The 26,616-nt window shown below is 47.2% G+C and overlaps 1 long non-coding RNA gene across 1 annotated transcript; it reads right to left on the bottom strand.

Moving 5' to 3' along the window:
• Positions 1 to 1,731: 1,731 nt before the first annotated feature.
• Positions 1,732 to 21,996, bottom strand: LOC118356547. Its single transcript, XR_004819841.1, has 4 exons — positions 21,934 to 21,996; positions 4,266 to 4,446; positions 2,394 to 2,487; positions 1,732 to 2,014 (listed from the first exon to the last, which is right to left on the bottom strand). It is a non-coding gene; the product is annotated as an uncharacterized LOC118356547 (long non-coding RNA).
• Positions 21,997 to 26,616: the final 4,620 nt, after the last annotated feature.

The raw sequence follows: 26,616 nt of genomic DNA, 5'->3' as shown, positions 1-26,616 counted from the left end.
AGTTCTGTAGGTCAGAAAGCAAGGCAGGCTCCGTTGGTTTCTCTGCTTAGGATCTCATAAAATTGAAGTCAAGGGGTTGACCATGCTGGGTCATTAGCTAAAGACTCAGAGAAAGAAACTGCTTTCAAGCTCATTCAGGTTATTGGCAGGTCCAGGATGTAGGACTGAGGACCATTTCCTTGCTGTCTCTCAGATGAGGCCACTCTAAGTTCCTAGGACTGCTCTCACACTTTCTTCAAAGTGGTGCTGGAACATTATGGTCACAGTGGCTATGATGGAGGTTACTCATGGGCTCAACATTAACTTCCACTTACCATGGCCCATCTCAATATAGCCACCAAAGACTGTGTAATCTGCCAGCAACAAACCAGAACTAAGCCCCCAATATGGCACCGTATCCCCGAGTGGTCAGTCAGCTTCAAAGTGACAAGGTGATTACTTGGGTCTGATTTCATAATTGAAGCAGTGCTTTGTTCTAACTCAAACAGACAGTTATTCTGGATATGGATTTTCTTCCCACCCAGAGTTCTTATAGAAAACCAACATTTGTAGTCTTAAAAATGTCATATCCACCATCATGGTATTCTACACTGTATCATGTCTAAGAATGAAACTCACTTAACAGGTAATGAAGTACAGCAGTGGAATCATGCTAATGGATTTCACTGGTCTTATGTTCACTATCATCTTGAATTGACTGGCTCAATAAATAATGGAATGACTTCTGGAGCCTCATTTATAGTTCTAGCTTGGTGTTAATTCCTTTTGGATCTGAGGCAACATAATCAAGGAGGTGGCAATGCTCTATCTTAGTATCCAGTATGTGATGCTGTTTCTCCCATAACCATATTTGCATCTTCAGCAATGAAGAAATGACAATGTGAGGACCTCCTCCATATCCAGTAGCAAAATTTTCCTTCCTGTCCCTACAACATTAAGCTCTGGCAGACTAGAGGTTTTTGTTCAAAATGGAGAAATTTTATCAACAGGTGACCCAGCAATGACTCCTTGAAATGGAACTTAAGACTGCCAGTTAACCACTGTGGATTGTTCATCTGTCTCAATCAACAGATATAAAGGGGGTTTCTGAACTTGCTGGGGTGATAGAATCTATCAAAGGAAATTGAGTTCCTGGGCCTAGGATAAGTATGTGTGGAATGTCTACAATACTTCCTAATACTCTCATGTTTGTGGTTAAAGTATGTGGAAAATTACAATAATCCAAATCAGGCAGGACATCTAATGGTCCAGATCCTTCAGTAAAAAAGAATTAAGTCACCCCACTCCAGGCAAGCACCATGACCAGCTGAGCTGCAGTCTCAGGGCAAAGGGATTAAGAAATGGGTAGGGGTGCCTGGGTGGCTCAGTCAGTTGGGCAGCCGGCTCTTGGTTTTGGCTCAGGTCATGATCTCAGGGTGGTGGGATGGAGCTCCGAGTCTGGCTCGGTGCTCAGCGGGGAGTCTGCTTGAGGATTTCTCTCCCTCTCACTTTCTCTCCATTGCCCCTCTCTTTCTCTCTCTCTCTCTCAAATAAATAAATAAATCTTTTTTAAAAAAAGAAGTGCGTAGTGAAAGAACACTGTAATAAACACCAGTTATGACCACGCGAACTGTTGCAGAAACTAGGACTGTACCATAGCCTGATGACTTAATATCTCCCACCTCAGGTGGGAAAACAAACAAACACAAATGATCCTTTCAAATGAATTCTTAGGGCAGAAGCCCAGCTTTTACTAACAGAAATTCATAATATTTTTAAAGCTCCAACTATTTGTTCTTAGTCTCTAGCAGGCAGTTCTTTTAACACATGCTAGGAGGCTTCAGCAATATCCCATTCCATTCTAGAAGACAGCGAGCTGGTTCTTGTTTTTCGATTGTTTGAGATAATGGGATTATAGGTTTGGGCTGTGCTTATTCTTTGCTGAGAAATTGGCAGATTCTACTTTTTCTAGTATCTTTTCAAGGTGCTTAATTAGCCGTCTTTTGTCTTTTAAACGATTATTCGTCCTTTAAATCTGAAAATAAAGAGACAAGTCATTAACCAAAAGACACCCAAAGAATCTATGATGCAGGAGGTTCTGTAGTAAATGCAAAGAGAAGCTCAAGTTACAGGAGAACAAAAAACACATCTGCGTGGTAAGGGACCATCCATTAATACACAGAGTGCCAGTTCAGGGTCAAGGCCCACCTCAAACTCTTGGTGTGAACAGAAGGCTCCTTGAGCTTCGAAGAAGGAGAGACTCAGATAATATCAATCTAAATAACTGGAGACAACATGAACTCTGAGTGAGGACCAGGGTTTGAGAAACGCCAGGCAGGGCCCGACCCCACCCCTCACCCAGCAGCGCACTGGGCCCACTGGGAGACATACCGGACAGTTCCTCCTACACTCACCTTGCCGCTTCCTTCATGGCATACACGACAAATTTTTTCTGCACTTCTGGAGGTCCTTGCACTCCTTCAAGCAATTTCAAGATTCTCTCATGTTCTGAAGATATTTAGAAAAATACCTTCAGTATTTCTCAAGTACAAAGAGGAGTTAGAACTCAGGCTTGGAGTCTCAGCGATCATTCAAGGGCTAGAATGTTACAGAGTACCTGTGTTTTCCATGCTTACATCAAGACACTTGAATCTATCTACCTATGGAATTCTGGTAAAACAATAACCAACTAAGAATTGAAAAAGAACAAGAGAAGTATACTGGGACATTTTAGTCAGAATGAAAAGGAGCTATCCTAAATTATATGAAAACCCAATTCTGGCAACAGATGAACCTCAAGAGGTAGGTTGGATTTATTCCAAGTCATTAAATGAGAGAGACTTCCCATGGGTTTTTGTTTGGTTGTTGGTTAGAAGTTCTTATATTACTTACTTCGTCCAAACTGTCAAATTTCCTTCATTAATTGATGTTTTATATCAGCATTGATCTCTTCCGGACTTAATGATGATTTATTGGGCATCATTCCCAGCACAGACATTGCTGTGAACCTTGGGGTCATCTGCAGAGAGACAGCTGGGAATGATTCCTCCCACCAGTGCATGACTACCAGGTTTGTGAATCGGCACACTCTTGCTGACACTGGCTAAGTCATGACACAAAGAATCTACCTGACTGTGTGGAATGCCATCTCCTGCCATATTCATAAGGTCTGGAGGAACAGATTTTGACCAGAAGCCATCAGGTGGGGATTGGCCACTTTCCCTTCCCTCCCCGTGGATACTGTGAACGACAGGTGCATCTGGAAACCAAATTTAGAGATTGCACTGCAATTAGGTGCAGGGGTGTTCGAAAAACCCCACACAGACATTTGTGAACTCTCTGGTTTCTAAAATTTTGTATTTCATAGCAGAAATATAGGCCAGAGAAAAATCTCAGACTTGACACGTTCACATGGGGAAATCAGAGGGTACATGCACAATGATCAAAGGGAATTAAACAGTTTGACTTTGTGTTAGGAAGGAAGGAAGTCAGCAGGGGTGTGAGTAAGAGCAGGAGGGGAAGCCTCCATGAGGCGTGGTCGGGCAGGGCCCCCTGAGGAGGTGAGCCCTGGGCAGAGCCAGGAACAGGAGACGGAGGTGGCCTGTGCACACGCAGAGGAGGAGGTCCAGCTGCCGGGAGGGCCGTGCAGGGCCCCAGGAGGGGACTAACCGGGGCTGTGGAGCCAAGGACAGACGCAGAGAGAGCAAGAAGGACGCGGCGAGGGCACATGTAGGAAACGATGACAGGGTCAGGGGGTGCAGGGCCTGGAGACCAGCTTCGGGAGCTCAGACTCTGTTCTAAGCGCTTGAGGGAGTTGAGGATGGGTTTCAGGACAGGCATGTCATGACCTGATATCTGTGTGGACATGGTCACTCTGGGTGCACGGGCACAAAGGGGCTACACGGGGTCAAGTGGGAAAGCAGGATGCGAGCTCAGAAGCTACTGGAGCAGCTTGCTGAGTGATGAGGCAGTGTGGGATGAGGGACAGTGTAACAGTGGGACTCAGGAACAATGACAGTCTTAAGAGGAGAGAAAGAAGATCAGAAAGGAGAACGGAGGCAAATTCAAGGAGGAGAAGGAAACGAGGAGAGTGCGGAGCTTGGGAAGCCAGGAATGTTTCCAGGGAGGACAGAGTGAACACCTGGTCCCGTGTGGCTGAGAAAGTAATGGCAGCATCACCCAAAGCCGGTGACCTTGATAGGAACTGATCCTGAGGCGTGGAGGAGCCAGAGGCCTGGCTGCCCTGGGTCGGGTCACGTCAGGGAGGGGAAGACAGCCATCCTCACCATCTTCCCAGGACATGGCTGAGCCCTCGGGTTGGGATGCTCCGTCTCCTTCCTCTCTCACTGATGGCAGCGGCATGCTCAGCCTTTTCTTAAACGGAGGCGGAGTGATGGGTTTTCCAGGACGTCTCACTTGGCCTTTGGGCCCAGCAGCGGACTCCTCTGCTTTATCACTCATCACTTCCTGAGGAGCATCAAGAAACACGTTCCTTAATGACAAAAATGCAACCACTCCGAAACAGGATAGAGGTTTCTCAGAAAGTTAGAAATAGAAGTACGTTATGAAGCAGCATTTACAGTACGAGGCATTTACCCAAAGAATACAAAAGTACTGATTGAGGGGGTACATGCACCCCGATGTTTAGAGCAGCATCATCTACAAAAGCCGAACTATGGGAAGAGTCCAAATGTCCACCGACTGATAAGTGGAAAAAGAAGACACGCTGTACATATACAATGGAATATTACTCGGCCGTCAGAGACAATGACATCTTGCCATGCACAATGATGCCGGGGCAGCCAGAAAGCAGAGTGCTAAGCGCAATAAGTCAGTCAGAGAAAAGCAAGCAGCAAACGATTTCACTCATATGTGGAATTTCAGAAACAAACAGATGAACATGGCGGGACAAAAGAAGGGCAAACGGGGAAACAGACTCCAAACCACAGAGAACAAACTGAGGGTTACTGGAGGGGAGGTGGGCATGGGGACGGGCTCAGTGTGTGACAGGGAGGAAGGAGGGCCCGAGTGTGATGAGCACTGGGTGTTGTATGGCCATGTGGAATCACTGAATTCTACACTTGACACTAAGAGTACACTGTATGGTAAGTAACTGGAGTTTAAATAAAAACTTGAAAAACAACACAAGCATCCCACCCGTCGGGCCTGGCTCTTCCAATCTTGTACATTTCCCTCTTCCACAATGCGTCCTGAGCGCTCAGCCAGGCGTTTCTTCGGCATGCAGGTGGCTCGTTTGCGAGCTCTCTGGCTACGCGCACAGTCGGCTCACTTGCTGTGCCGCTTAGGTGTGGCCACGCTGTAGAAAGGCCTTTGCATCTTGGGCCTTTGCATCTGGGGCCCGTTCTGTCAAGGGACACCAGAGGAGCTGCAGAAGTCCAAGGCGGGAAAGACAAAGACAGTGCTTGTACGGGAAGGGAGTCCCCTTGTGCAAGAATCGCACTTGTGGCCTGACCTGTTCACGCTAATGTGGCCAGAGCGCCGGGGAACGTGACCTGGCTGTGCGTCCCGCACAGGCTGGTCAGGAAAGGCAACACTGTCAGGCGAGAGGAGATGGACTGGGAGCGGGATCCCCGGAGCAGGAAACCACCTTCTCCCTTCTAACAACGGTGCGTGCTTCCAGCCGTGTACGGTGCGTGCTCCTGTCCGGGTACGGTGCGTGCTCCCATCTGGGTACGGTGCGGCCTCCCACCCGGGTATGCTGCCTGCTCCAGTCTGGGTACAGTGCATCTCAGGAGAGCAGTGGGATCCCAGAGGGCATGGAGTAGCTTCCCCTCCCTGAACAGCTAAGAAGAAACACACCCATGCTGGTGTACATCCCTTGGCAAATTCCGGATGATCACGCCTCTCCCAGCCGCATGGGGCTTGGTGTCCTGAGCAGCAAAGCACAGTGATCCACCTGGAGAGTCAGAACAATGGCTGTGTCCTGACACTTCCATAGCTTTATGATGCTGGGTATCTCGGCAGGGGTTCCCAGTTCGGGATGAGCTAACAAACAGGCCCTCCTTCGTGGTCCTCCAAATGTATTAACCTAAACCTAGGACAGTTGTGAAGTCCACCAGACCAAGGTGGTTTCACTGTTGACAATTTAATCTGCTGCTTTAATCTCCCAGTCTTCTGTTCTACCTTCCTGCTGCCCACAGGTCTCCAGCGATTGGGAACCTCCACTCCATGTCATGTTCCTTGGCCCAGTTCCTTAAACGGTGACCCCGATCACTGCCTGTTTGACGAGGGTATGTGGACACAGTACTCAGCTTCTCCGGTCCCCTCATGAGGGCGGTCTCGGTTTGCCCAGTGGGGGAAAGTCGGCATCAGGAGACATGTGTTGTCTGCACAAACCGGGCCATAAGGAGAACCCTCCGGGGGAGCCAGCGGGTCCGTGCAATCGCTTGTCACCCCATCACCCGTCGGGAACTAGGGCAGATGGGCCCAGGTCCCACTGGCAGTTGCCTGGGGCACAGTTTGGAACGCACAAGAATGCAGCTGTTGCTGCATTAACCAAGTCGCTGTTGGTCCGGTCCCGTTGTGCCTGGTGCTGCAGTGTGGTCAGCCCGCCCTCGCTCGCCATCTGCTGGGTGTGCCGCAGGGGCGGTGGCTAGGGCTCCGCGAGGGCATCGGCTTCCTCATGGCCGGGAGTCTCAGCGCCTCAGGAGCCAGAGTGTGGGAAACAGCAAAGACTGCCTGGCGGGCGATCCCCAATGTCTCTCCACATGTCCTGACCTCACGAGGGCTTATTCATGATCATCCACCTCAGCCTCACAGTGTCCGCACCCTAGCGTCCATCCCTGACTTGTCACTGCCTAGGGCTCTGGGCCCCCCCCTTGTCACTGCCTAGGGCCTGGGCCCCTTGTCAAGCAGCCATCGGCCCGGATCCCACAGCCACGGATTCCCGGGTGCAGGCATGCCCTGGCCTGTGGCTGGGATGGGCCCCTCTGTCAGTGAGCTCAGCGAGCATAGAAGCAATCAGCCAGCACTTTCCCCAGGTGGGGGTCCCCCGGCCTGGGGCTGTGCCACTAGGATTTACTTTGTTTCAGGGGTCAGAGGGCACGGGGCACAGTCCCTGTCCTCCTCCGTCACCAGTGCCTCCTCCTCTTGACTCCCGAGTCCTCCCTCTTAGTGGCTGTCAGGCGGTGTCCCAGCACTTAGACCAGAATCCGAAGGCAGCCAGTGGCCCGTAACCTTGCAAACAGGCACCTAAAGTCTCCAAGGTGCCGTCTTGCTGTCCCGCCTTCTCCACCACCCCGGGCCCGTGCAGCGGTGCACCCCGCAGCCCCTTCTCTACCCGCAGCTCTTCCACCCTGCCTTCCGAGCTGTGGCCTGTCGTCAGGCACCGGTGGCGGCCCATCTGTCCACAGCAGAGGAGCCATGGGCTCCCCGTCTCTGTCGGGGGGACCCGCCGCAGCTCCCCCCACGAGCGCATCAGACCGCCTGGGGCTGTCGGGGTGTCCCCAGACATCTGACGGACGTCCGCACTTCCCCACACACAGCCTTGTGGCCAAGCCTGGGATACGCCAAGGATGCTCCCTTCTCCAGACCCACGTCTCTGCTCTCCTGGCCTCTGGCGCCTGTGAGCTCCCTGCGGAGCATCTGAGTGAAATCAGCCACTGGCCCCTTACCGGGTAGACAAGGACAGACCGCCAAAGAGGCAGGCCACTCCGCGTGGGTCCTGGCAGGGTGAAGAAGCAAGGAACATACATACCAGGCTGGTCTTGGGCGGGCCCACGAGGAGGTCTGTGCACAACCGGCCAGAACCCTAGAAGTTTATATAGTCGCCTACGTGGGCTTCATCCCAGGCACTGTCCAGATGGGCCCAACAGCACTCCCCCTGAAGCTGGGATCTTGTAACAGCTCCTAGGACGGAGAGGAACTTACATTCAAGGAAGGGGAAGGGAGGAGGGCCTTCTGATGGCCCGAGCCACCTTGGGGTCAACAGGAGGTCACATTCTCTGAAGAACTCCTCCAACAAAAGCAGAAATCTGACAAAAACTAGGGACAAGGAAAGGAGGGGTCGATATGGGGCTCAGGAGCAATCAGGAGGCACAGAGATTCCCAGGATGGGTGGCTGGCCCGACGACAGGTGCCTTCTCCCGGCTCACTAGCCCTCAGCCTGCAGTGTCATCTATCATCAAAATGCCTTTACTCGGCAGAGGACCATCTCATGAAAGCGATGAGATGAGGAAGGGGCAGGTCACGTTAAGAGTGGCCAGAAGGAGCTCGGATGGGTGCTGAAATCCGTGACCTGAGCCCCCAAGTGCTGTGTTCCCCACATTCGCAAGGAACCACGAAGCAGGAGGGAGTAGGAGAAAAGCAGTACGGTCGGCTTGCGGGTACTTCCTTCACCCCACTACTCACATGCTTCTTTCTCTGTCTGTGTCTTGTGATCTTACCGGGTGTGGATCCACTTTTTCGGAGAACTATCGTGCCCTGCAAACTCCCTTAGTAACATTTCACCTGCAAAAGTTCCATTGCATTTCACTTGACACACCAAATTTTCATTGCATTAGAACCAGAACTGTTGAAGATCGGGAACTGGACTCATGTGAGCACATGAGGGTTGACCAGCACGGGAGGCTGATCGGTCCTCAAAGCCGAGTCCAGGCCAGCCCAGGGGCCGCCCCTCCTTTAGTTTCTCAGGCTTCCAGCCGGGCATCCTCCGTGGTACCTGTCTACAGAAGTGCAGAAGGAGCCCTTCTCCCCCTCACAGCGGCTCTGCAGTCTCTGAGTTGTTAAACGTGGAGTCTGGCCACTCTGGGGGAGCGTTGGCAAACGGACGTTTTTCACACTAAGATCCAAATCTATTAAGAACATTGCCTTTTCTGAGGAGACGCCAGGCTTTGGGCATACTGAATGTGAAGAGTGCTTGTTGCCGGCTGGTACGATTTCTGCTGATTTCCAAATGTGTCCTGTGTTTCCTCCTTTCCTTGCCACAGTGAACGCTGTTTTGGAAAAGGTGCTTTCAATCACAGGAGCGCAAACCTCTCCTGTTTGGCTAAAACGATACAAGAAGCCAACGGCTAAGTGGAGATTAGCATCAAATGAGCTGAATCCTGTATCAATAATATGATGAAGGGTCTAGTCTCTTCCTGAGGTTCCTTTCTGCTTTTCTGAAGCCACTTCATCCCAGTTCTGGCTCCTCCTCATGATTGCCAAGTGCCAGCCAGGGCTCCTCAGTGACGTGCTACTCAAGGCCTGTGTAGCAGGAGAATGCGGTTACATCTTTGCCTAGTGCTTCCACAAGAAGTCCGAAGGTTTGCTGTGATGGAATCCCTTCGTGCACATGTCTACCTCCACCAATCATTTTGCTCTACGGGGCTTCAATCAGAATGTGCCAGTTGCTCGGCTCAGGCCCCAGATAGCAAATGCATAGATTGGAAGATTCCACCCTCAATAGACTTGATCATGGCCTCACATAGAATCCTGTACTCAATTATCGGAATATAATTTCTTCTCAAGCAGGCAAACATTGGCAACCCTCTCAATAAAACCCCAATCCGTGGTTTCATGCAGACAAAGTTCTCTAAACACATGAAATTAGACAAGTACTTCTTCGCAACACAACAAAAGATACTCCAAAATTTTATAACATACTTCCAGATCAATACTTAGTACTGAACTCTAGGAAAACTCGCATGACCGAATTTGTGTGTCACACGTAATGGTGAACAAAGAAGAAAACTTAAGAGATTTATATTCTGTTAGAAAAGAAACACGGCTGCAGATGAATGAGGTCTGTCCATGGAGGAAGGTGCAAAAGACTACAAAAAATCCCAGGAAAGGAGAGTGAGAGCTATGCTGTGTTCTGACACTCGTGTCTCCCCACAAGCATGTGCTGACATCCAAACCCCCAGGGAAGCTGGTATTGGGAGGCATCAGGGTCGTTTGGCAGGTGCTGCAGTCCAGACGGTGGCCCACTCCTGAATTGGATTAGTGCTCCAGAAAGGAGGCTGCAGAGAGACCCAGAGCCCTCCCGCAGCGCAGAACGAGGGCGCCCGACTCTGAACTAGGCCTCGGACCTTCTCTACATCGTCCTGGTGCCGGCTGCCTGGTCCTGGTCTCCCGGCCTCCACAGCCCAGGGCAACCCATTTCTGTCCCTGTCACCTTCCCACTTTCTGACATGTTGCTATGGCAGCCTGAACAGACTAAGGAGCCTCCCTGGCACGATTATCGAGGACAATTTAGCTACAGGTGAACAATACTAGCAACCAAGCCGGAGATGGAACCCTGCATCCGGAAGGGAGTTCTGTGAAAGACAGGAACACCCAGAATGACTTTATAGCAATTGGGAAACTGCATGAAAGAGACACTTTTCGACAACAATGAAACATTTCAAACCTCACCAAGAAGAAACAGAAAATCTGAATGCTCCTGTATGTGGTACAAGGTCTAATACCAAATGAGAAACCTTCCTAGCCTGAAGGCTTTCCTGAGGAGTCCTGTAAACATTCACGAGGGAAATAATACCAGTCTTACACAAACACTTTCAGAACAGAGGAGAAAAGGTGTGAATTCCTACTCATTTTTGAGTCCAATATAAACATACTACCAACACCGACCAAAAACACTGGAAGAAAGGACAACCAACAACCCAGATTTCTGCAGGGACCCAACAAGCGGCAGATCCGGGGTGACTCCCCTTCCTTTCCCAGGAGGAGCAGAGCGGGAGCGCACTGCAGAGATCTGCTGGGTTTGGAGACTCCACACAGGGTCGGGAGCCAGAGAGAAATGCTCGGTCACAGGCCGGGTGAGCATGGACTGTGGCCGGAGACCAGGGAGACAGGAGTGATTGCTTTTCTCTGGGGGCGCACTGAGGAGCGGGGCCCCGAGTTCTCAGCTCCTCCGGGTGGAGATTGGGAGGCCACCATTTTCACCCTGGTCCTCCAAAACTATACCGAGAGCTTGCAGGGAACAAAAGCTCCTGAGAGCAAAACCGAGCAGCTTGCTTAGCCGGGACCGACAAGGGCGGGGCAATTCCGCCTCCGGCAAAGACATTTGGGAACCACGGCAACAGGCCCCTCCCCGAGAAGATCAGCACAAACAGCCAGGCAAGACCAAGTTTACCGATCAAGGAGAATGGGAGAACTCCAGTGCTAGGGGAATACTGCACATAGAATTCATGGCTTTTTTTACCATAATTAATTAATTTTTCAAAGTTAATTTTTTTAACTCTTTTTTTTGAATTTTTCTTTTTCCCTTTTTCAGCCAACATCTTATCAATCCCTTTTTGAAAAAAAATTTTATTTATTTTTCATTTTTAGTGTCATATTCTATCCCCTCATAGTAGATACCCTTGTTTTTGGCATATATATATAAGTTGTTCTCTCTTTAAAATTTTGAGATACAGTTTCTTCTAACAGATCAAAATACACCCTAAATCACTAGTGTATGGCTTTGTTCTAGTCTCCTGCCTGATCACATTCTCTCCCTTTTTTCTTCTTTTTTTTAAATCTTCTTCTTTCCCTTTTTCAAACAACTTATCTTATCAATTCCTTTTATAAAATCTTTTATAATTTTTATCTTTACAATCATCTTCCATCCCTTCATTGTATCAACCCTTATTTTGTACATATATAAGTCTTTCTTCCTTTAAAATTTTAGGAGGCACTTTCTTCTAACAGACCAAAATACACCCAAAATCTAGTGTGTGGCACTGATCTATGCACTCTCCTGATCATATTTGGTCACATTCTGTTTTTTTGTTTTGTTCTATTTTGTTTGTTTTTATTTTTTTCTTTTTTTTCTTTTTCTTTTTCTTTTTTCTTTCTTTCCCTTTCTTTCCCCCTGGTTTCAGGTCTTTTCTGATTTGTTTAGAGTATATTTTCTGGGGACGTTGTTAACCTGTTAGCATTTTGTTCTCTCATTCATCTATTCTCCTCTGGACAAAATGAGAAGACAAAAAAAATCACCTCAGCAGAAAGAACAAGAGGTAGTACCGTCTGCCAGGGACCTACTCAACACGGACATTAGTACGATGTCGGACCTAGAGTTCAGAATCATGATTTTAAAGATACTAGCTGGGCTTGAAAAAAGCATGGAAGTTATTAGAGAAACCCTTCCTGGAGAAATAAAAGAACTAAAATCTAACCAAATCAAAATCAAAAAGGCTATTAATGAACTGCAATAAAAAATGGGGGAACTAACTGCTAGGATAAATGAGGCAGAAGAGAGAATCAGCGATATAGAAGACCAAATGATGGAAAATAAAGAGGCCGAGAAAAAGAGAGATAAACAACTACTGGATCATGAGGGCAGAATTCGAGAGATAAGCGATACGATAAGATGAAACAACATTCGAATAATTGGGATCCCAGAAGAAGAAGAAAGAGAGAGGGGGGCAGAAGGTATATTGGATCAAATTATAGCAGAGAACTTCTGTAATGTGGGGAAGGAAACATCAAAATCCAGGAGGCACAGAGAACCCCTCTCAAAATCAATAAAAATAGGTTCACATAATAAAAATAGGTTCACATCCCGACGTCTAATACTAAAACTTATGAGTCTCAGAGACAAAGAGAAAATCTTGAAAGCAGCTCGGGAGAAGAGATATGTAACCTACAATGGTAGAAACATTAGATTGGCAACAGACCTATCCACAGAGACCTGGCAGGCCAGAAAGGACTGGCATGATATCTTCAGAGCACTAAATGAGAAAAATATGCAGCCAAGAATACTATATCCAGCTAGGCTCTCATTGAAAATTGAAGGAGAGATAAAAATCTTCCAGGACAAACAAAAACTAAAGGAATTTGCAAACACGAAACCAGCCCTACAAGAAATATTGAAAGGGGTCCTCTAAACAAAGAGAGAGCCTAAAAGCAACATAGACCAGAAAGGAACACAGACAATATACAGTAACAGTCACCTTACAGGCAATACAATGCACTAAATTCATATCTTTCAATAGTTATCCTGAATGTAAATGGGCGAAATGCCCCAATCAAAAGACACAGGCTATCGGAATGGATTAAAAAACAAGACCCATCTATATGCTGTCTGCAAGAGACTCATTTTAGACCCAAAGACACGCCCACATTGAAAGTGAGGGGGTGGAAAACCATTTACCATGCTAATGGACACCAAAAGAAAGCTGGGGTGGCAAACCTTATATCAGACAAATTAGATTTTTAAACCAAAGACTGTAATAAGAGATGAGGAAGGACACTATATCCTACTTAAAGGGTCTATCCACCAAGAAGATCTAACAATTGTAAATATCTATGCCCCTAACACGGGAGCAGCCAATTATATAAGGCAATTAATAAGAAAAGCAAAGAAACACATTGACAACAATACAACAATAGTGGGGGACTTTAACATCTCCCTCACTGAAATGGACAGATCATCTAAGCAAAAGATCAACAAGGAAATAAAGACTTTAAATGACACACTGGACCAAATGGAGTTCACAGACATATTCAGAACATTCCATCCCAAAGCAACAGAATACACATTCTTCTCTAGTGCCCATGGAACATTCTCCAGAATTGATCACATCCTAGGTCACAAATCAGGTCTCAACCGGTACCAAAAGATTGGGATTATTCCCTGCATATTTTCAGACCACAGTGCTTTGAAACTAGAACTCAATCACGAGAGGAAAGTCGGAAAGAACTCAAATACATGGAGGCTAAAGAGCATCCTACTAAAGAATGAATGGGTCAACCAGGAAATTAAAGAAGAATTAAAAAAATTCATGGAAACCAATGAAAATGAAAACACAACTGTTCAAAATCTTTGGGATACAGCAAAGGCAGTCCTGAGAGGAAAGTATATAGCAATACAAGCCTTTCTCAAGAAACAAGAAAGGTCTCAAATACACAACCTAACCCTACACCTAAAGGAGCTGGAGAAAGAACAGCAAATAAAGCCTAAACCCAGCAGGAGAAGAGAAATAATAAAGATCAGAGCAGAAATCCATGAAATAGAAACCAAAAGAACAGTAGAATAGATCAACGAAACTAGGAGCTGGTTCTTTGAAAGAATTAGCAAGATTGATAAATCCCTGGCCAGACTTATCAAAAAGAAAAGAGAAATGACCCAAATCAACAAAATCATGAATGAAAGAGGACAGATCACAACCAACACCAAAGACATACAAACAATTGTAAGAACATATTATGAGCAACTCTATGCCAGCAAATTAGATAACCTGGAAGAAATGGATGCATTCCTAGAGATGTATCAACTACCAAAATTGAACCAGGAAGAAATAGAAAACCTAAACAGACCTATAACCACTAAGGAAATTGAAGCAGTCATCAAAAATCTCCCAACAATAAAAGCCCAGGGCCAGATGGCTTCCCAGGGGAATTCTACCAAACATTTAAAGAAGAATTAATACCTATTCTCCTGAAAGTGTTCCAAAAAATAGAAATGGAAGGAAAACTTCCAAACTCATTTTATGAGGCCAGCATTTCCTTCATCCCAAAACCAGACAAAGACCCCATCAAAAAGGAGAATTACAGACCAATATCCTTGATGAACATGGATGCAAAAATTCTCACCAATATACTAGCCAACAGGATCCAACAGTACATTAAAACGATTATTCACCATGACCAAGTGGGATTTATCCCTGGGCTGCAAGGTTGGTTCAATGTCCACAAATCAATCAACGTGATACAATATATTAACAAAAGAAAGAACAAGAATCATATGATCCTCTCAATAGATGCAGAAAAAGCATTTGACAAAGTGCAGCATCCTTTCTTGATCAAAACTCTTCAGAGTATAGGGATAGAGGGTACCTACCTCAATATCATAAAAGCCATCTATGAAAAACCTACAGTGAATATCATTCTCAATGGGGAAAAAATGAGAGCTTTCCCCCTAAGGTCCGGAATACGGCAGGGATGTCCACTATCACCACTGCTATTCAACATAGTATTAGAAGTCCTAGCCACAGCAATCAGACAACAAAAAGAATCAAAGGCATCCAAATCGGCAAAGAGGAAGTCAAACTCTCACTCTTTGCAGATGATATGATACTGTATGTGGAAAACCCAAAAGACTCCACCCCAAAACTGCTAGAACTCATACAGGAATTCAGTAAAGTGGCAGGATATAAAATCAATGCACGGAAATCAGTGGCATTCCTATACACCAACAATAAGACAGAAGAGAGAGAAATGAAGGAGTCAATTCCATTTACAATTGCACCCAAAACCATAAGATACCTAGGAATAAATCTAACCAAAGAGGCAAAGGATCTGTACTCAGAAAACTATAAAATACTCATGAAAGAAATTGAGGAAGACACAAAGAAATGGAAAAACGTTCCATGCTCATGGATTGGAAGAACAAACATTGTGAAGATGTCAATGCTACCTAGAGCAATCTACACATTCAATGCAATCCCCATCAAAATACCATCCACTTTTTTCAAAGAAATGGAAGAAATAATCCTAAAATTTGTATGGATCCAGAAGAGACCCCGAATAGCCAGAGGAATGTTGAAAAAGAAAAGCAAAGCTGGCGGCATCACAATTCCGGACTTCCAGCTCTATTACAAAGCTGTCATCATCAAGACAGTCTGGTACTGGGACAAGAACAGACACATAGATCAATGGAACAAAATCGAGAGCCCAGAAATGGACCCTCAACTCTATGGTCAACTAATCTTTGACAAAGCAGGAAAGAATGTTCAATGGAAAAAAGACAGTCTCTTCAACAAATGGTGCTGGGAAAATTGGACAGCAACACGCAGAAGAATGAAACTGGACCATTTCCTTACACCACACACAAAAATAGACTCAAAATGGTTGAAAGACCTAAACGTGAGACAGGAGTCTATCAACATCCTAAAGGAGAACACAGGCAGCAACCTCTTCGACCTCAGCCCCAGCAACTTCTTCCTAGAAACATCGCCAAAGGCAAGGGAAGCCAAGGCAAAAATGAACTATTGGGATTTCATCAAGATAAAAAGTTTTTGCACAGCAAAAGAAACAGTCCACAAAACCAAAAGACAACCGACAGAATGGGAGAAAATATTTGCAAATGACATATCAGATAAAGGGCTAGTATCCAAACTCTATAAAGAACTTATCAAACTCAACACCCAAAGAACAAATAATCCAATCAAGAAATGGGCAGAAGACATGAACAGACATTTTTCCAAAGAAGACATCCAAATGGCCAACAGACACATGAAAAAGTGCTCAACGTTGCTTGGCATCAGGGAAATCCAAATCAAAACCTCAATGAGATACCACCTCACACCAGTCAGAATGGCTAAAATGAACAAGTCAGGAAACGTCAGATGTTGGCGGGGATGCGGAGAAAGGGGAACCCTCCTACACTGTTGGTGGGAATGCAAGCTGGTGCAGCCCCTCTGGAAAACAGTATGGAGGTTCCTCAAACAGTTGAAAATAGAGCTACCCTATGACCCAGCAATTGCACTATTGGGTATTTACCCCAAACATACAAATGTAGGGATCCGAAGGGGTATGTGCACCCCAATGTTTATAGCAGCAATGTCCACAATAGCCAAACTGTGGAAAGAGCCAAGATGTCCATCGACAGATGAATGGATAAAGAAGAAGTGGTATATATACACAATGGAATATTATGCAGCCATCAAAAGGAATGAGATCTTGCCATTTGCAATGACGTGGATGGAACTGGAGGGTGTTATGCTGAGTGAAATAAGTCAATCAGAGAAAGACATGTATCATATGACCTCACTGATATGAGGAATTCTTAATCTCAGGAAACAAACTGAGGGTTGCTGGAGTGGTGGGGGGGTGGGAGGGATGGGGTGGCTGGGTGATAGACATTGGAGAGGGTATGTGCTATGGCGAGTGCTGTGAATTGTGCAAGACTGTTGAATCACAGATCTGTACCTTTGAAACAAATAATGCAATATATGTTAGGAAAAAAAAAAAGAAGAAGATAGCAGGAGGGGAAGAATGAAGGGGGGGAAATCAGAGGTGGAGACCAACCATGAAAGATGATGAACTCTGAGAAACAAACTGAGGGTTCTAGAGGGGAGGGGGGTGGGGGATGGGTTAGCCTGGTATTAAAGAGGGCACGTTCTGCGTGGAGCACTGGGTGTTATGCACAAACAATGAATCATGGAACACTACATCCAAAACTAATGATGTAGTGTATGGTGATTAACATAACAATAAAAATTAAAAAAAAAAAAAGAACAAGAGTCCAGGGCCTGATGGATTCCCTGGGGAATTCTACCAAACATTCAAAGAAGAAATAATTCCTATTCTCCTGAAGCTGTTTCCAAAAAAAAAAACTAGAAACAGAAGGAAAACTTCCAAACTCGTTCTATGAGGCCAGCATTACCTTAATCCCCAAACCAGGCAAAGACCCCATCAAAAAGGAGAATTTCAGATCGATATCCCTGATGAATACGGATTCCAAAATTCTCAACAAAATCCTAGCTAATATGGTCCAACAATACATTAAAAGGATCATCCACCACGACCAAGTGGGCTTTATCCCCAGGATGCAAGTGTGGTTCAACATTCGCAAATCAATCAATGTGATAGAACACATTAATAAGAGGAGAGAGAAGATTCTTATGGTCCTCTCAATTGATGCAGAAAAAGCATTTGACAAAATACAACATCCTTTCCTGGTTAAAACTCTTCAGAGTATAGGGATAGAGGGAACATTCCTCACGTTCATAAAATCCATCTATGAAAACCCCACAGCAAATATCATCCTCAATGGGGAAAAGCTGAGAGCCTTTCCCTTAAGATCAGGAACACATCAAGGATGCCCACTCTCGCTACTATTGTTCAACATAGTACTAGAAGTCCTAGCAACAGCAATCAGAAAACAAAAAGAAATAAAATGTATTCAAATTGGCAAAGAAGAAGTCAAACTCTCTCTTTTCGCAGCCGACATGATACTTTATGTGGAAAAACCCAAAAGACTCCACCTCCAAATTACTAGAACTCATACAGCAATTCAGTAATGTGGCAGGATACAAAATCAATGCACAGAAATCAGTTGCTTTTTTATACACTAACAATGCAACTCTAGTAAGAGAAATTAGAGAAATGATTCCATTTACAATAGCACCAAAAAGCATAAGATACCTCGGAATAAACCTAACCAAAGAGGTAAAGGATCTATACTCTAGGAACTACAGTACACTCATGAAAGAAATTGAAGAAGACACAAAAAGATGGAAAAATATTCCATGCTCATGGATCAGAAGAATAAACATTGTTAAAATGTCTATGCTACCCAGAGCAATCTATACCTTCAAGGCCATCCCGATCAAAATTCCAAGGACATTTTTCAAAGTGCTAGAAGAAACAATCCTAAAATTTGTATGGAATCAGAAAAGACCCCGAATCACCAAGGAAATGTTGAAAAAGAGAAACAAAGCTGGGGGCATCACGTTGCCCGATTTCAAGCTATATTACAAAGCTGTGATCACCAAGACAGCACGGTACTGGCACAAAAACAGACATATAGACCATTGGAACAGAATAGAGAACCCAGATATGGACCCTCAACACTATGGTCAAATAACCTTTGACAAAGCAGGAAAAAACATGCAATGGAAAAAAGACAGTCTCTTCAATAAATGGCGCTGGCAAAATTGGACAGCCACATGCAGAAGAATGAAACTTGACCATTCTCTAACACCATTCACAAAGACAAACTCAAAGTGGATGAAAGACCTCAATGTGAGATAGGAATCCATCAAAATCCTAGAGGAGAACATAGGCAGTAACTTTGACATCACCCACAGCAACTTCTTTCAAGATACATCTCCAAAAGCTAGTGAAACAAAAGCAAAAATGAACTTTTGGGACTTCATCAAGATAAAAAGCTCTGCACAGCAAAGGAAACGGTCAACAAAACAAGCAGGCAACTCACAGAATGGGAGAAGATATTTGCAAATGACACTACAGATAAAGGGCTGGTATCCAAGATCTATAAAGAACTTCTCAAACTCAACACCCAAAAAACAAGTCAGAAAGTGGGCAGAAGATATGAAAAGACACTTCTCTGAAGAAGACATACAAATGGCTAACAGACACGTGAAAAAATGTCCATCATCATTAGCCATCAGGGAAATTCAAATCAAAACCACATTGAGATACCACCTTACATCAGTTAGAATGGCAAAAATGGACAGGGAAAGAAACAACAAATGTTGAAGAGGTTTGGAGAAAGGGGAACCCTCCTACACGTTGGTGGGAATGCAAGTTCGTACAGCCACTTTGGAAAACAGTGTGGAGGTGCCTCAAAAATTTAAAAATAGAGCTACCCTATGACCCAGCAACTGCACTCCTGGGTATTTACCCCAAAGACACAGATGTAGTGAAAAGAAGGGCCATATGCACCCCAAAGTTCATAGCAGCAATATCCGCAATAGCCAAACTGTGGAAAGAGCCGAGATGCCCTTCAGCAGATGAATGGATAAAGAAGATATGGTCCATATATACACTGGAATATGACTCAGCCATCAGAAAGGATGAATACCCAACTTTTACATCAACATGGATGGGACTGGAGGAGATGATGCTAAGTGAAATAACTCCGGCAGAGAAAGTCAATTATCATATGGTTTCACTTATTTGTGGATCATGAGGAATAGCGTGGAGGACATTAGGAGAAGGAAGGGAGAAATGAAAGGGGGAATTGGAGGGAGAGATGAACCGTGAGAGTCTATGGACTCTGAGAAACAAACAGGGTTCTAGAGGGGAGGGGGGAGGCGGGATTGGTCAGCCCGGTGATGGGCATTAAGGAGGGCACGTACTGCATGGAGCACTGGGTGTTATACTTTTATGTGGATCACCGCATCAAAAACTAATGATGTATTGTATGGTGACTAACATAACATAATAAAGTTAAAATAAAAAAAAAGAAGATGTGGTGTATATACAATGGAATATTATGCAGCCATCAAAAAGAATGAAATCTTGCCATTTGCAACAATGTGGATGGAACTGGAGGGTGTTATGCTGAGTGAAATAAGTCAATCAGAGAAAGACATGTATCATATGACCTCACTGATATGAGGAATTCTTAATCTCAGGAAACAATCTGAGGGTTCCTGGAGTGGTGGGGGGTGGGAGGGATGGGGTGGCTGGGTGATAGACATGGGGGAGGGTATGTGCTATGGTGAGCGCTGTGAATTGTGCAAGACTGTTGAATCACAGACCTGTACCTCTGAAACAAATAATACATTATATGTTAAAAAAAAAAAAAGAAGAAGAAGAAGATAGCAGGAGGGGAAGAATGAAGGGGGTAAAATCAGAGGGGGAGATGAACCGTGAGAGACGATGGACTCTGAGAAACAAACTGAGGGTTCTAGAGGGGAGGGGGTGGGCGGATGCGTTAGCCTGGTGATGGGTACTAAAAAGGGCACATACTGCGTGGAGCACTGGGTGTTATAGGCAAACAATGAATCATGGAACACTACATCAAAAACTAATGATATAATGTATGGTGATTAATATAACAAAAAAAATCTAAGATTCTAAAAAAAATAAAACTGAATTTTATTGTAAAATATAGTATATAAATATATTATAAATACAATTTATAAAAGTGGAAAGTTACAAATAAATTGAATGCATAACATACAGAAGTGATGAAATAATTTTATATCGCTATATGATTAAATACTTTGCAACCATTAAAACACAGGTTTTAGGGGCACCTGGGTGGCTCAGTCATTAAGTGCCTACCTTCGGCTCAGGTCATGATCCCAGGGTCTTGGGATTGAGCCCCGCATCTGGGTCCCTGCTCAGTGGGGAGCCTGCTTCTCCCTCTGCCTCTGCCTGCCGCCCCCCCTGCTTGTGCTCTCTCTCTCTCTCTGTGTCAAATAAATAAATAAAATCTTAAAAAAAAAACACAGGTTTTAGGCCGACATTTATCAACTAGAGAAATTGCTGATGACATAAACATAGGAAACAACAGATTCTAAGATACGTAGTTTGATGTCAATTTGGGGTAAAAATTATCTATTTGTACATAAATAAACGTCTGAAAGGGAAGATAAAATATGTGCACGTTTAACTGTTTTCTCTTTGTGTTTATAACATTTCACTTTTTTCCCAATAAGAACAAGTTTCATTTTTAAAAATCAGAATAAAATGTGGCTAAAAGAAAAAAGAGAAATAATAAAGTACCTCCCCAGCTCAGTACCCCACAGCTGAGACAGAACATCCAAGTGACAGCACCTCTCCCCAAAGTGCATGAGAGCACCCAAATAAGACCTCACCCCAAAGGCTGAGACAGACCACACCAGAAGGAATCCACCCTGTAAGGCAGAGACAGAGCCCCCCAGGGACAGTTTCACAAAAGTCTTAAAGCGTCCGGGGAACAGCCCCCCCGTCGGAGGGGACAGAGCCCCCAGGAAGGTCTCCCCGGGCCGGGAGGAGGCCCTACCCCGGGCCAGCACAACGGCAGACAAGCCCGGCCCCACCGCGGCTGAGACACAGCCCCCAAGGGAACGTGCCCCCTCGTGCTGAGCTAAGCCCCAAGGAGAGTCTCTCACAGGCTGAGGTCGAAGCCCGCAGCGAGACGAATCCAAGGGCTGAGGTGATGCACCCGAGGAAACCTCCCCCTCACAGACCTTGAATGCAGCGCCAGGAGACACTGCCTGCCCCGCACGTCGGACTGACGTAATCACCCAAAGACGCGTCCCCCCACCGGTGCGGAGACCATGACACAAGGAGAGTCCCTCACGGAACTCAAGACACCACCAAGGACAGCCTCTTCTCCAACATGGCGGAGATAAGCGGCCCCGAAAAGGCCTCCCCCTGGGCTGAGATCCGAACCCAACCAAGTGTCTCCACAGAGCTGACGGAGATCCCCCAGGAAGACACCGCAGCCCAGGGAGAGGCACCTCCGGGGCACAGAGAGGCCCCCCCCCGGCCCCCCAGGGAAAAGTATCCACACTCCCAGGGTTAAAGTCCTGACTTTGCTCCAGGAGCCGGGAAACAACTCACACAACGGCGGTGAGGTTGTGGTGCCTCTCCCGCGGAACTTGATAGAAAGGTGTCCCGTCACCCACACCCCCCGGCGCCCCCCCCCCCCCGCGGGAGTCTCTGGATATAAGCCCCCTAGGCATTCTGGGAGTGCTGTGCACACGGAAGTGTCTGGCCAGAAGACAATCATTATTACTGCCCCAGGGAGGTGTAAGGGAAGCTGCGGGACTTGGGGTGTTGCTGGCCACGCTGCCCTGCAGCAGCCTGGTCCCCGAGAAGCTGCGTGCGGTGGGGAGCCTGGTGCTGGAGAAGCCTCATGCCCCCCAGGAGCCTGCTGTGCCCGCTGCCCAGGACCAGGAAGCAAGTCTTCTCCTGCCACGTCTCACGCGCCCCCTACAGGCAGAACTCGGTCACACAAGCCACAGGAAAACACATTCCTGGGAACCAGGATTTTTTTTACTCATAATAGGTGAAAGGGTTGAGTTTGAAGCTGAGAGTGGATAAAGCGAAAACTGGCCCAGTATTTTAACAGAAACAGAGGAGGATTCTTTGATCACCCTAAGCCCTGCAACACTTAAGAGCATTTGGTAAAAGTTTGTCTACACCTAGGTGCTTTGCCGGGTATTCTTGGAAGGGAAACAGAGGAAGGATTTCTTGCACATAAAATGAAAGCAAGACAGGATTGCGCACCGTCATCCCTTCTATTCAAGCCCCCTTACAGGGGTCCTGACTGGCACCTTAAAATGGGGAACAGGGCTGTGCCCACAGAGCGAGCTCTAGACCGTTCAGTGATGGACGAGCCCCGGGCGTGGTGCTTTCCAGGGAGTCACCAGGCACGTCAAATCGTGACAACTGTCTGGGAAGAGAGAGTTGTGGGGAGCTGCAATCACTTTAGTCCCCTCCAGCGGCTGACAGGTCGCTGGGGTTCAGAGCTACCGTGCCCCTGAGGTCCTTGGTTTCAGGGCCACCACGGAGCTGAGGAGAGGGCGGTGGGAACAGTGCTCGTCACCACAGCCCAGAGCTCACCGTCCCTACTGGGATGGAGCCGTCCTTCTGGACGGAACGCTCTTCCGGTTGTTGCCAGGCTTGGGTTAATTCGCCCGGTCCCGAAAGCATTTATCTGGACAGAGTTTGCCCGTGTTCTCATTGCTTGTATGCTGGAGTGGATTTTCACAGGCCCTGCCTCCACCCACCCAGAAGCGCCTCCTCGTATGGGCTACATATTATACTAAGTATCACTCCAGTGTATCCGACTGTAAGTCATTTATACTCTTTCCCTTCTTGCTGGGGGAAGGAAACTAGTATCAGCAGTGCCTGCATAGGGTGAAAACTCCCTGTGAACGAGGCCTCCCATGGCCACTCCAAGTCAGGGTTCCAGGAGTGTGGAGGAGAGGGGAGTGAGCACGGGCGACAGGTGGCAGTCCCTCCCCACGCAGAACCCACGCGGAAGCAGGGGGCGGACGCCTTGTGTGCACGTCTTAGCGCTCTGCCAGACAAGGGGAGGAACAACTACTGAGGGTCTTACTTTACATGGGCTGACACAGCGCCTCTCTGACGAGGCGGTACTTAAGGAGAGAGGGAAAGGGTGGCGAGCCGTGGGAAGGGGAATTGAGGCAGCGGGAAGTCCAGCTGCAAAGGCCCCGAAGGGGCGCGGGCTGCCCTGTGCCGGGAAGCAGGAGGCCGCGGTGGCTGCACGAAGAGATGGAGGGAGCGGTGGGGGTCCCGAGGGTGCTTGGACACATGCACGGATCTTCTCAACTGCCCCTTCCGTGATTGCACTTGTCAGTCCTTCCTGGCTGAAAGGTTAACTTGTTCAAAATCGATTAAACTGTTTAAAACAGGGCGCCTGGGTGGCTCAGTTGGTTAAGCGACTGCCTTCGGCTCAGGTCATGATCCTCGAGTCTCGGGATCGAGTCCCACATCGGGCTTCCTGCTCAGCAGGGAGTCTGCTTCTCCCTCTGACCCTCTTCCCTCTCGTGCTTTCTATCTCTCATTCTCTCTGTCTCTCAAATAAATAAAGAAAATCTTTAAAAAAAAATAAAATAAACTGTTTAAAACAGTTCCAAGGCGACTTTGTACAGCCCACTAGTGACTGCAGAAACAACTTTTTCTAGAAGCCTTCTGTGCTGCTCTTGAGCCACGGAGGGAATCTTGCCGTACTTGGACATGAAAGGGGGTCTTGCCATGCACTTTAGGAAACGGAAGAAAGCATAATGTCCCCAAATCGCAGTCAAGGGAGGCCAGTAGGGGGAGCTCTCATGCGCTACCACTGGTTGTCCATTGCGGAGCCAGGGGAGGAATGTACCTTGCAAGTCCGAACTCCTTCAGGTGCTCCTTGACTATCCCAGCAGGAGAAGAAAGATTTTCCTCCTCCCCAGCAACAGCCCAGGCCATGAGGGACGCTCACAGCTCAGCCGATGAGAAGCCGCTATACTTTCAAATTCCAGCTTACTGCAGTGGACTTTTTGGGTAGAACAGCCTTCCGAATGCCCACTCTGCTCCAACAAAGGAGCCTTCTTCTTCTTTGTTCTCTAGACCTGCTGATGGTTTCGCTGTAGCTTGTGTTTCCTGGAAGGGAATTCTCTGCTATTCCCAAATAAATGCGTCTTCTTGGCAAATTAACTGACAGGTGTTTTGTTTTGTTTTGTTTTGTGTTTTAGTTTATTTATTTGAGAGAGAGAGAGACAGAGAGCACGAGCAGGGAGAGGGGAAGATGGATAGGAGATGCAGACTCCCCAGTGAGGGTGGGGCAAACTCCGCTCAATCCCAGGACCATGAGATCATGACTTGAGGCAAAGTCATACGCTTAACTGACTGAGCCACCTCGGTGCCCCGACAGTTTGATTTTTAAGGTTCACAATGTCTTCACTTTGGAACGCAAAGTCCTGACACTTGTTACTCTTCGGATCTCAGTTTAGGAAGGAATCCAGGTTCCCTTTTGTGAAGCAGGGGCATGGGGCTGCACTGTTCTCAAGAGCACAGGCCATGGAGTGAGGGACACCCGCTTTCACTCTGGCTCCAGCTCCCAGCCAGCTCTCTGACCTGGAGCAAGGACAGGCTCTCTGGGGGCTCAGTGTCCTCAGGTGTTAAGGGGAGGTCATGGCCTCTGCCTCATATGGTGGCTGTGCGCTTGAGGTGAGCAGGACCGTAAGAAGCCAAAGCCCACCCTGGCACATTTGAGGTGCTCTGGAAAGGTTCTGCTCAGGCTTGGTGCTGCCTGTAGGACACAGTCACGGCCCCGGACCTCAGGGAGGCTACAGGCTCTGGGCCAGAGAAAAGTGCACAGTGGGTCATTCACTGATGGTCAGTGATCTCAGTTAGAGAACACACAGACAGCAGACTCCCCTCTGGGCCAGGGATTCGCTGAGGGACAGGAGTTTAGCCCTGTCTGACAGGGTAGCTCTTCCCGGGAGCCCTCGGGGCTGAGGAGCTGACGCAGAGGCTGGGGCAGCTGAAAGCTAGGCCCTCCCTCCCCTGGCAGCTCCGCTCAGGGAGGGAGAGCGAGCAGACAACGTTCCAGATCCAGGGTCAGACGCCGAATAAGGACCAATGGCAGACTGTGGGCCAGGGGCAGCCAGAGTCTGTGGAGTTCGGGGCCAGCCCTGGGGGAGTGGAAAGAACTTGGCTCTAGCCAGACCTGGCTCAGAGTGCTTGGTCCAGGTCCACCCTTATTTGCTCATGACCTGGGGCTATGGACCTAACCCCTTTGTCTTTCCGCATCCCCTCCCGCACACCGAGGCTCCTGACACCATCAACCTCCTAGGCTGGCTGTGAGGATTAGAAAGAATTCATTTGATATCTGGTACAAACTGTCTAAGTGGAAGCTGCTTGTCTAGGTGGGAAAGAACAGTGAACTGGACACTCTTCTCATGGATCTTCCGTTCCACTTGGGAGATAACAACACTAGAGAAGCAGAGCGACTCTCCGTTAATACCAGCGCAGTGTAAAAAAGTTGAAATTGGAGAAGAGACGTGAAAGGAGTGGTGTGGAGCACGTGTGATGTTGAACAACAATGTGTGACGGCTACCCTTTCCTACCATTATAAGGGACAGAAAAAGTAGTGGGGCTCGGCGGTTCGGCGGTACTGTATTCCTCTTTGTTGTACTATTAGGAGCCTTTTGTCAAGTAACCTGAAAACCCGCTAGTTTCGAGTGGGGCCTAGGACAGGAGAAAGTCCTCTGCTCCCGCACCTATTGGCCTCCAGCGGAGTCTCCTAATAACAGGTGGCTGGAGAACAAAAGCCAACCCCCTGTGGCCTGGATGACTGGCGTTCCTTCGCGGTAGTCGGCAACACCGTCCTGGTTTTATACTGATACACAAAAAAACCATCACAGGCGGAGCAGCTGAAAGCACCACACATCATTGCCTCCCACTTCTGCACATTGAAAGACCTGGAAGGCTCATGTAGCATCTCTGCTGAACGACTCACAAACCCAAGTGAAAGCCTCAGCTGGGCTGGTGCTTGCTTAGCTAGAAGCTCTGGAATCATCCGCTTCGACTCATTCAGGCTGTTGGCGGGTCTAACTCCTGAAGGGGGGAGAACAAGGTCCCCATTTGCTTGCAGCTGTCAGCCAGGAGGAGCCGTACACTCCTCCAGCCACCCCCTCATCTTCTTAGGAGCGCTGCTTGATCCTCACAGTCGTCATTGCATGGCACGTGCTTCTTGTGCTTTGAGTCTCTCTGACCTCCGCCTCCATTCCCTGG

This window comes from Zalophus californianus, chromosome X (assembly GCF_009762305.2).
Source record: "Zalophus californianus isolate mZalCal1 chromosome X, mZalCal1.pri.v2, whole genome shotgun sequence".
Lineage (NCBI taxonomy): Eukaryota > Metazoa > Chordata > Mammalia > Carnivora > Otariidae > Zalophus > Zalophus californianus.
The sequence above is the reverse complement of the archived record's forward strand: the minus strand, read 5'-3'. Positions and strand labels throughout refer to the sequence as shown.